Below are 10,164 nucleotides of genomic sequence, written 5' to 3' on the forward strand. Positions count from 1 at the left end.
TTAAAGTTGAGTTGAATTTTGCATTAAAATAAATATGTAATGAAATACTTCCATCAACTTTACTCCTGTTGTTGAAAATCCCTGCCGGTGAGGGAATATCAACAGCCCAGTTGGAAAGAAGGTTCCCTGAAATTTCTGCAGACTCCTCCAGAAAGACAAAGATTGGTATATGGCACTGTGGTGGGGTGTTCAAACCCTGCAGTGGAAAGTATGGGTTTAAAGAGCTGCTTTGGGCCCCGGCCGCCATACCTGCAAAGCATGGATGGGCTGGAAGAGGAGCTTAGAGAACAGAACAGAGCAGAGCAGTTCAGCACCAGGCAGCTAGGGGAGGTATACAGACCTACACCTCAGAGGGAGCACTAGGAGGAAGTCCAGCTGCCTGGGGCCCCTGACTATTGAGTATCTATCTGACCTGCTGAGGGAAAGAGGTTTCTGGACAACTGCAAGGTCTGCGAATTAGATTTATTTTGTTTGTATGTTTTTGCTTTGTCCTTTTGAGTAAAGAGACTGGTAGGAAGCAATCCAAGGGAGCAGCAGTGCTGCACCTTTTGGGGGTGCAAAAACTCTGCCCCCCTCCCCCACAGGACCCTGCTCAAGGTGAAAAGCCTACCCTGGAAACAGGGGAATCTGGACTAGGAAGACCCTACAACCTGGAGGGTCACAAACCATGGACATTGTCCTGGAACTCCTTGCCTGACAGTGAGGCTATCCTTTGTTGGACTCTCTGTGTCCCTCAAAAGGGGTGGATACAAGTCATGGCCTTGCCAAAGACATGAAGGGGCAGATCACTGCAGGGTCAGAGTATCTGTTAACAAGGGGCACCAGTCAGAAGAAAACTTTCTATACCCTCCCCTGACCACTAGGAAGTTCCTGCAGTGAGTGATCCCCTTCAGAGGCTCTTACAGTTTAAATCACATTTCATCAATTATAAAAAAGACAATATAAAATCTGTACATGCTTACACCATTTGGTTCCTTTGGTGGATCTCCTCCCTACCCCCTGATATTGTAGAATAGCTTCATTAAATTTACAAATTGTCAGTAATTTAAAAGTGAGTTTAAAATAGAAATAAATAAAAATAAGTATCTGGAGCTATTTTTTTTTCAAGAGTGATTTTGCACAGTCCAATTTTTCAGAGTCCAGTTTGAGATACCATGGGGAACAGACTTTCAGAAGGTGCTGAGGACCCACTCTGAATATCAGGACCCTTTTAAGGCGTCTCAAATCCGGCATCCAACCTCCCTCCCCCGCAGTTTACTTTTAAAACTTTGGGCAACATACTTAAATTAATATTAACATCTTCACAATGCCTGTCTGTGGATATTAGGGATTTACACTGCCACCCATCACTGTGGTATCTGAGAGCCAGCCATAGAAAATAAATAGCAATAGCAAAGTTTGTAGTGAACTCGTTGGTGTCTCAGACTCTTTTCCCTTTTCTGGGAAAAGTCTCTGTTTGGAGTGTGTGTGTCAATAATGTGTATATTCATAAGGTTAAAGTATATTTGTTGATTTGTTTATGTAACAAGCTTTTATTCTTTTTCTTTTCTTTTTTCTTTTTTTTTTTTTTGGATAGGGATGCTTATGTAGATGGGTGTCATTTCTTTGTGAGTGCCTTTCTTGTTACTGTATCCCCTCCTGAGGTGTGGCTCAAGTCTCCTCTCTTTTCCCTCCCTGGTGCTTTCTATCACCATTATTTGCAGTGACTTCTCCCCCTCCTCTTCACAAGTGTTGGGTGGGTCCTGCTTATCTGGTGCCTGATACCTCCACCCAAAGTGACTCCTCACTGTTGCACACTCAAGGGTGCTGTCCTTTGAGGAGCATAACACACAGTACAAGAGACAAAAAGTATATAAAACAAACCCTGCAAGGGAATGACACCCAAAATAACAGTATAATGAATGGGGGACTTTACTGGGAACAGGAAAATAAGATCTGGGGAAGGAAAGGGTTAAGGTTATCTCATAATTAATAAACAGTAAACAAACAAACCAGTACTCTGCCTTACAAAACTCACAATTCCTCCTAAACCCAGTTCGCTCCCTGGCACCTTCATGAGACAGATAATAGGTAAAGGATGAGTGTCCAGAGGCAGAGTGTTGTAGTGCTGTGATGTTGTCCTACTTATATAAAAGCCCCCTTATGTTCATCCCTGGGTGAGGCATGGTCCTCTCCTGACTCCTAACAGGTTTGCTGGCTTCCTGGTCTGGAATCCTGCAGAAGTATCAGCTGGCTCTTGGTAGCTGGTGTCTAGTCAGTTCTCTCTCTGCTAAGTGATGGTCACCGCAGTGCTGGAATGGCCCTGCGCATTCCAGATCTCACAACAGTGCAAGAACTCCCTTTGTGGGGAAAGGTTGCTTAGCAGGGACTCCCTGAGCTGTGCGCGCTCTCTCTCTTTCTCCTTTCTTCCAGACTCAATACTGAAAACTAGCAAACTCTGCCTGTGAGTCAGGCTATCCACTCGCAGGGGCCTTTGCAGCCCTAGCTTGTCAGTGGTCCAGTGGACTCCTTGTTCAGATCACCCCATGCAGAGGGCTCCCTATTGGCCTCAGAAGGGCTTTCTAGTTCCTTTTGTCTCCACCTTTGATTCCATGTATGCTAGGACATGGTATCAAAGGGCTCTTCCTTAGGAGCCATCTTAGTTGTATTCCTTTCAGTAGGGCCCCCTAGAGGCTCAGTGCAGTGTTCCAGAAGATGGCATACCCCAACTTGGGGGTTACACCCTGGGGAAAAGACTTTTTCAAAGAGGAAGCTTTACAGCATTTTCTAGAGATGGTCAGGTCCCATCTTTGTCTAATTTCCTCTGGAAGTTTGTTCCATAGCCAGAACCCTTCCACCAAGAATGGATACCTTCCACATGACACTTCTGTGAAGTCATCTGAGCACATGTCCTTGGAAGGTACAACAATATTGTACCACCAAAGCATTAATACACTGAATATTGTAAGTGAACTATGAGCTAAGCATACCTGAAGCCTTCTCATTTCCCCCTCTGTCTATTCTTTGACATACTGCAGCCAGTCACTGCCAGATTTTTAAATGTATTTAGGCTCTTGACTCCCATTGAAATCAATGCAAGTCTGGTGCTCTAAATGCCTTTAAAATCTGGCCCTAAGAGCCTGATCCAAAGCCCACTGAAGTCAATGTAACGATTCCCATGGATTCCAGTGAGGACAAGAGCAGGACCATGACTTTTTTTTCAGGATCATCCATGCTAAGGGTGATCAAGTCCTCCATATTATTCTTTAAGGTTGTTAAACCTGAACTTTTGTCACAAAATGTGTATTGTTTATTTATATGGGTAACCCATAATTTAGCATGTTACAGTCTTGCTGATTGTATAATCTCTGCTAAAGGGCTTGTTTTATTATAGTCCCCTCATTTTTTCTTTGTGAGAGAGAAATACTGGAAGCTCTCTAAGTTAATATTCTGCTCTCTTCTGGATGCCTATAAATATCCTATCTTGTTCCCGGATATAAGTCACATGGAAGGTCATACTGCCACCTCTGCTTTGGGGTTATCAGGTTGTTTGAGCAATGGAATACAATAACAGTTCTCTCTCTATATAATAGAGCTTAAAAAAGGTCTAAGACATCAGATACAATTTCTTCCATAAATATGATAGGCCAGCATTTCCGTTTGTTTACTATGCTGAGTTCTTGGATATTCTGGTATCTGGATATGAGCCCTGATCCTGCACACACTCGCATACTTAATTTAAACACCTGAGCAGTCTCATCAAACTCAGTGAGACCACGCAATTCCTTAAAGTTAGACTGTGCTTATTTACAAGATTGATTGTCCTCCAGAAATAATAAAATATTTAGTTTGATATTTTTCTCTGAGGTAATTTCTGACATAGCTTCTCAGTAGCCTGCAGTACTTTCAGACTGGATTCTTAGAAGGCTGATTTTATAGACCAGGCTTGTTTGTTATGCAGACATACATTCCCATCTGACTTCACCGCCAGAGACTGAACACTGCAGTTTATCTAGTTTTGTGTTTGCCAGCTCCCATGTGTATTGAGCAAGGTCTTTTCTTTGCTGAGTCTGGCTAGCTGAACAGTAGAGCTGGTAAAGAATTTTCTGTTGGAAAACGAAGATTCACCTAACTGAAACTGTTAAGAGGAACATACCAGATTTGATGAAACTTCCATTGTGGTCCAGGATGGAATGTCTGCTCAAAATGACAAAGAGGGGGCAGATGGATTTTTTTAATGTGTTTTTTTTTTAAAGTAGGATTAGCTAACTGGGATTAACAGAAATAAAGACTTGGCAATTCAGTTTTTAACTCAGTTTAGCAGCTCAAGTTCAACCCCAGAGTCTCTGAGGGGCTTTAAATCAAATTCAAGTCCCTGCAGAGCAGGAATTCAAACCTGGGTTTCTTACAACTCACATGAATGCCCTAACCACTAGGCTATTGATTATTGTCTGTCTGCCTCCTTTCCCCACCCCCCACCCTGCCCCCAACTCTCAGTTTCATCCTGATGTGGAGTGGGAACAATTTCTGAACTCTTGAAAACATTCACAGGACATGAAAGCCATTTCCTGGCTCGCTCTGCTGCAGCGTTCTCCTCCCTCATTGAACAAAGTGTCCCTGACCAGTTGTCCGGTGAGTCACTGACATGACATTGTTATGTTTTTATCAGTATTTCAGTCCTAGATATGTTAAGCAGTCAGTTATGTGGCTTCTAATTTTGTGCCCTCCTGCCTCTCCTTATAGGATACTGTGACCTTTCAAACAGAAGGTTTTGAAGGTGAGATCCAACAGGACCTGTCCCACCACTCCCACCTCACTTTCTCCTCTTGCTCTCCTGTCACTGACAAGTAGGCTTCTTGTCACCTTTCCTTTTCTAATCACTCTTCCTTCCTTCGAGAAAACATTCCATGTCTCCTAGTGACCCGCTTTGGCTCCACAATCTCTCCTTAACTTCTCACTCTCAGCCTGCTCTTTCCCCTCACAATCAGGGCCGGCTCCAGACCCCAGCGCGCCAAGCGCGCGCGTGGGGCGGCATTTTAACGGGAGGGCGGCAGGCGGGTCCAGCGGACCTTCCGCAGTCATGCCTGCGGGAGGTCCAACGGAGCCGCGGGACGACCGGACCTCCCGCAGGCATGACTGCGGCGGGTGCGCTGGTCCCGCGGCTCGTGCGCTGGTCCCTGCTTGGGGCGGCGGAATTCGTAGAGCCGCCCCTGCTCACAATGCAAACACATTAGAGTCGCTGCTTTCCTAAAAAATCCTATCCTAAGTCATTTTCATTTCCAACTGCCACACCATCTTCCTTCTCCCTTTCATCTCCAGACTCATTGAACACACTGTCTGCAATGATTGCCTCGACTTTTCTTCCAACTCAATCCTGGATGTATCCCCTCCTATCAGGCTTCCACCCTCTCCACTCTACTAAAAGGCATTCTAGCAAAGGTCTCTGATGATCTTTTCATGGCCAAATCTCAGGGCCCCCACCTTTACTCTCAGCTGCTCTTTACACCATTGGTTGCACTCTTCTTCTTGAAACCTTGTCTCCCCCTCGCTTTCATGCCCCATTTATCTTCTAGTTCTGCTTCTGTATCTCTGGTCAGTCCTTCAGCACCTCTTGGTGGGTTCTTCTCCCTTATCCCACTTTCTATGGGTGTCCCTTGGGGCTTTGTCCTTAGCCCTTTCCATCCCCTTTCCCTTTACATCCTTGCTCTAAGTGATCTCATCTGCTCACATGGTTTCAATTACCATCTCTGTGCTGATGACTCAGAAATCTCCAGGCCTGACCTTTTTATTATTGATTTTACTGGAACTGCGGTAGCACCTTGGAGCCCCAGTCATGGACTCAGGATTCCATTGTGCTACATTCTGTACAAACCCAGAACAAAAGATGGTTCTTGCACCAAAGAGTTTGGGTGTGGGAGAGGGCTCAGGGCCAGGCAGGAGGTTGGGGTGTGGGAGGGGGTGAGGGGTGCGGGCTCTGGTTGGGTGGTGCTTACCTCAGGCAACTCCCAGAAGCAACTGGTATGTCCCTCCGGCCAGGGGCGGCTCTAGCCATTTCGCCACCCCAAGCACGGCGGCATGCTGCGGGGGGCGCTCTGTCGGTCGCCGGTCCCGCGGACATGCCTGCGGTGGGTCCGCTGGTCCCGCGGCTCCAGTGGGCCTCCCATAGGCATGTCTGTGGATGCTCCACCGGAGCCGCGGGACCACCATGCTACCCCAAACATGCGCTTGGCGTGCTGGGGTGTGGAGCTGCCCCTGCCTCCAGCTTCTAGGCTCAGGGGCGGACAGGTGGCTCCACGCGCTGCCCCCGCCTGTAGGCACCCATTGGCTGCAGTTCCCAGCCAATGGGAGTGCAGAGTTGGCGCTTGGGACAGGGGCAGTTTGCAGTGAGCCCCTGGCCACCCTTGCACCTGAGAGCCGGATATGCCAGGTAGGGAGCCTGCCTTAGCCCTGCTGTGCTGCCAACTGGACTTTTAGCGGCCTATTAAAATCCCCCAGTTTGCTTTCAATAGTCACCGGGAGATTGCTGCCAATTCTGATAGACTCCCGGTCAATCCGGAAGGTTTGGCAACCCTATTCTTAGCTCATGGCTGCTGCTCTCCTAATATGGCTGTAGAAAAAGGCCTCAAACCTTACAATATGGCTCCAGGAAAAGGCTTTATCCTTACACATGCTGAGGGGCAGCATGGGAGAAAGAAAAGCACCTTTGCACGGAAAGTTTAACAAGTGAGAGGCTGGTATCTCTGGCAGAGTAGAGGCATCTGAGCTTTTGTGTCTGCATGTCTCAACATCAACTTAAATTTAACATGCCAAAATATCATCCCTTCCCATTCTCTCCTTTCTCTGTTGTTGTGGATCCATCTCCCCGCCACTCAAGTCTGTTAATCTTGTCTTTGTCTTTGATTGTGCCCTCTCTCTTGACCTGTATATCTAGGCTGTGTTTAAATTTTACTGCTTCTTCCTTCATTCCATCTGTAGGACCCCAGACTTTAATCTCCCTGTGCACACAGATAAAACTATTGTACAGATAAAGGAAGATGGCTTTCTTAGCAGAGTGCAAGAACTATGAAATAACATTCAAGGCTAGGTAAGAAGAGATGGGATCCAAGATAATTGTGAAAGCCAAGATTCTAGACTGAGTATTCAAAATAAGAGAGAAACCACCCAGGAGAGGTTTACATGTTATTAAAATGCTTTGCATAAAGAAAGCCAACCAACTCGAAAATTACACTTCTGTCTGAAATTTCGTACTTAATATTTCAAGTAGCCCCCTAAGATTACTAAAGATAAAAGGAAAATATTTTCCACTTAATTTTGTACATTTAACAACACAGGTGTGTGTGTGTGTGTGTGTGTGTGTAAGTGTATATACAATCTCTCTGTTTTGTATATACAATCAATCTGTTTCATTCTCTAGCATGATGAAATTGTTTGCATGCACTTCTCTGGGCAGGACTCATGAGTTTGCTCTTCCCAGGTCTTGCAGGAGGATGTTTGCCAGCAGCAGCAAAGTAGAGGCTGCAAGCAAGCATGTGCACGGGAGGAAGATGGGTGGGGAGGGCAGTTGGCCTTGGGCATGCTGTGTGGTGTTACTCTTGGAGCTATCAAATCCCTTGCAATTTAATCCTTAAAGGAATTTAAAAAAAATACTCATAGCCATACATTTCCAAGAGTGCGCTTTGTATTCTTTTGAAATTCACCCATATAAAAATGTGCAATATCCTGTTACTGCAATTTGTTTTATGTTTAACCATGCCATGAAACCATTTTTCATATTTAGAAAGAGCTGCAGGCCTCTTTAACAAAAAATAGGAACTTATATTTACTGAGCATTTTTTCTTTTCATATCAAAAGAAAACTTACATTTCTATTAATTTTTTATTGGAAAAATTACAATTAAACTAAAATGTAATATTAATTCTTCATTGAAAATTAATTATACCATAACAGAAATGCTGTAGAAATTTGTTATATTTTCCTTCACAGGTGAAAGTAAGCAATTTTATTGATCTTCTGCTTTGCAGAATAATTTCCCTTCCATTTTGGTGCATACAGAAAGGAATAAATTAACTAATAATTACTGTGGTGGTTTTTTTTCCAAAGCAGAAAATAAGAAGATGATGCAGAAAAGGGTATGCTATGTCTGTGGGTAACAATTTGATAATGGATGAGCTTGTAGCTGAGAGAGCCAGAGAAATAGCTTTGAGAAACCAGTAAACCAACTGCAGCGCAGACCCATGCTGCAAAGTGGTTGCTAATGAGAGGAAATTGTACTCTTTTGTGCTGTAAAGGCTTCATTTGTATTTTACAATATACTGCAAAAGCAGGCCCAGCACTTAAGTGGGGACTGCCAGCAATATAAGAGTGCCACAGTGCTGAATAACCAGTGCTGGGATGACTATGATTTTCATTCATTTGTACAGTGCTCAAAAGAAAACGTAAATGGGTTAAAACAAAGCCACTCAGTTACTAAACAGAAGGAGGTTCCCTATCCTTTTAATGTTTTAAAGCATTTTTCTACACCGGTGCAGCTCCACCAGTGCTACTAAGGGTAGAATCTAGTGCAGAAAGACAAAGGGATTTAAACTGCTGAATTATTATTTCATATTTATAGCTGATGGATTAAAAATATGCCTGAATTCTATGCCAAGTTTCCCTTAATGGCAGCACTAGCAGAGCTCCAGCAGTGATTGCACTTATATATCGCTAGGATAGACAAGGCTATAATGTGTAACAAAGCAATGTAGTAATTTTGTCCAGTGGATGGAGTGCTGGTTCTAGTTGCATTATTTATTGCCGTAAAATGGTATGAAGCACAGACCTGTAGAGATGGATTCACTACAAAGTAGAATACACAAGGGTTTTTCTTTCCTCTTGAATAAAACTAACAAAAAATAAAATGAGGTTTTTTTTAATTCTTTTTAATACAGTCAGATAAGATGGTCAATATATTAGATTTATTAACTATGATGGAATATTTAAGAAGGTTGGGAAGGAGACAGAGAAAAGATGGAAAAAAGAAGAACATAGAAGAGAGAGAGCTAAGTTCATCAACTTCTCCCTAGGTTCCATCTCAAGGGAACATTCCAGTTGACATGGTTGGTTGGTTGTTCAGGATGCGTAGGTGTGTTACTCCCTTCTCCCACATTGGACGTTGTGGGGAACTTCTAGGTGTGCAGTTCCCCTGCAGTCTTTTGATGTGACTGGAATGAAAACACATTCATCACTAGACAAGTGGTTTTACTAAGAGCTGGTGTAGGCTTGGTCTATACCTAAAACGCATATCAGCATAACTACACCAGTCAGGGCTGTGAAAAACCACACCCCTTGCCAACACAGCTATGCCAACCTAACCCCCAGTGTAGATGCAGCTGTTCCAACAGAAGAGAGCATCTGTTGGCATAGCTCCCTTCGTTCAGCGATGCGGTGTTCCTAAACTGGCAGAAAAAACTCCTGTCCATGTTCAGTGCATCTACACTAATTGACTATGCTGGCGTAGCTGTGCTGACATAGGCTTTGCAGTGTTAGACATAGCCTTAGTCTCATACATCTTTGGGACTGCAAGGAAACTTATGTTGAATAAGGAGTGCTAAAATTACTCACTGACACCCTCAGTTGCAGGGTATGTCTGCACTGCAGCTGGGAGTGTGCTTTCCAGTGTGGGTAGACAGACTTGCACTCGTTCTGCTTGAGCTAGTGTGCAAAAAATAGCAGAGTGGCTGCAGTGGCTCAGTTAGCCGTCGGCACACAGAGCCAGGTTTGTACCTGGGCAGCCAGCCTGAGCTGCCGCCTGTGCTGCTTGTGGCCATGCTGCTCTTTTTAGGTGCTAGCTCAATGAAGCATGTTCCCAGCTGCAGTGTAGACATACTCTTAGTTTCACATAAACTTCAACACATTCCTCTATGTTACACATGTAGTTTTTCCTTTTCCAACCCTAACTATCATTCTCTCCTCTGTCTCTGTGATAAGTAGATGTGATGTGACAAATGTAGAATCTGCTAGTACAGGCATGTAGTGAGGAGGTGTGGCTCCCCGCTGCCCCGGAAGGGGCCGAGCCCATCCGGAGGCTGGAGTGGGTGGAGCTAGGGAGCTCTGAGCCCGCCCCTCAGAGGGTCAGGCGGCGACCTGGAAGTATAAAGGCTCGCCCTCAGAGCTTAGTAAGGCCCCAGCCGCTGGAGAGACCGGATG

At 44.8% G+C, this 10,164-nt stretch overlaps 1 long non-coding RNA gene across 1 annotated transcript; it reads left to right on the forward strand.

Moving 5' to 3' along the window:
• Window positions 1–325: 325 nt before the first annotated feature.
• LOC120407540 lies at window positions 326–4,758 on the forward strand. Its single transcript, XR_005600096.1, has 3 exons — window positions 326–447; window positions 4,531–4,611; window positions 4,723–4,758. It is a non-coding gene; the product is annotated as an uncharacterized LOC120407540 (long non-coding RNA).
• Window positions 4,759–10,164: the final 5,406 nt, after the last annotated feature.

This window comes from Mauremys reevesii, linkage group 6, assembly GCF_016161935.1.
Source record: "Mauremys reevesii isolate NIE-2019 linkage group 6, ASM1616193v1, whole genome shotgun sequence".
Lineage (NCBI taxonomy): Eukaryota > Metazoa > Chordata > Testudines > Geoemydidae > Mauremys > Mauremys reevesii.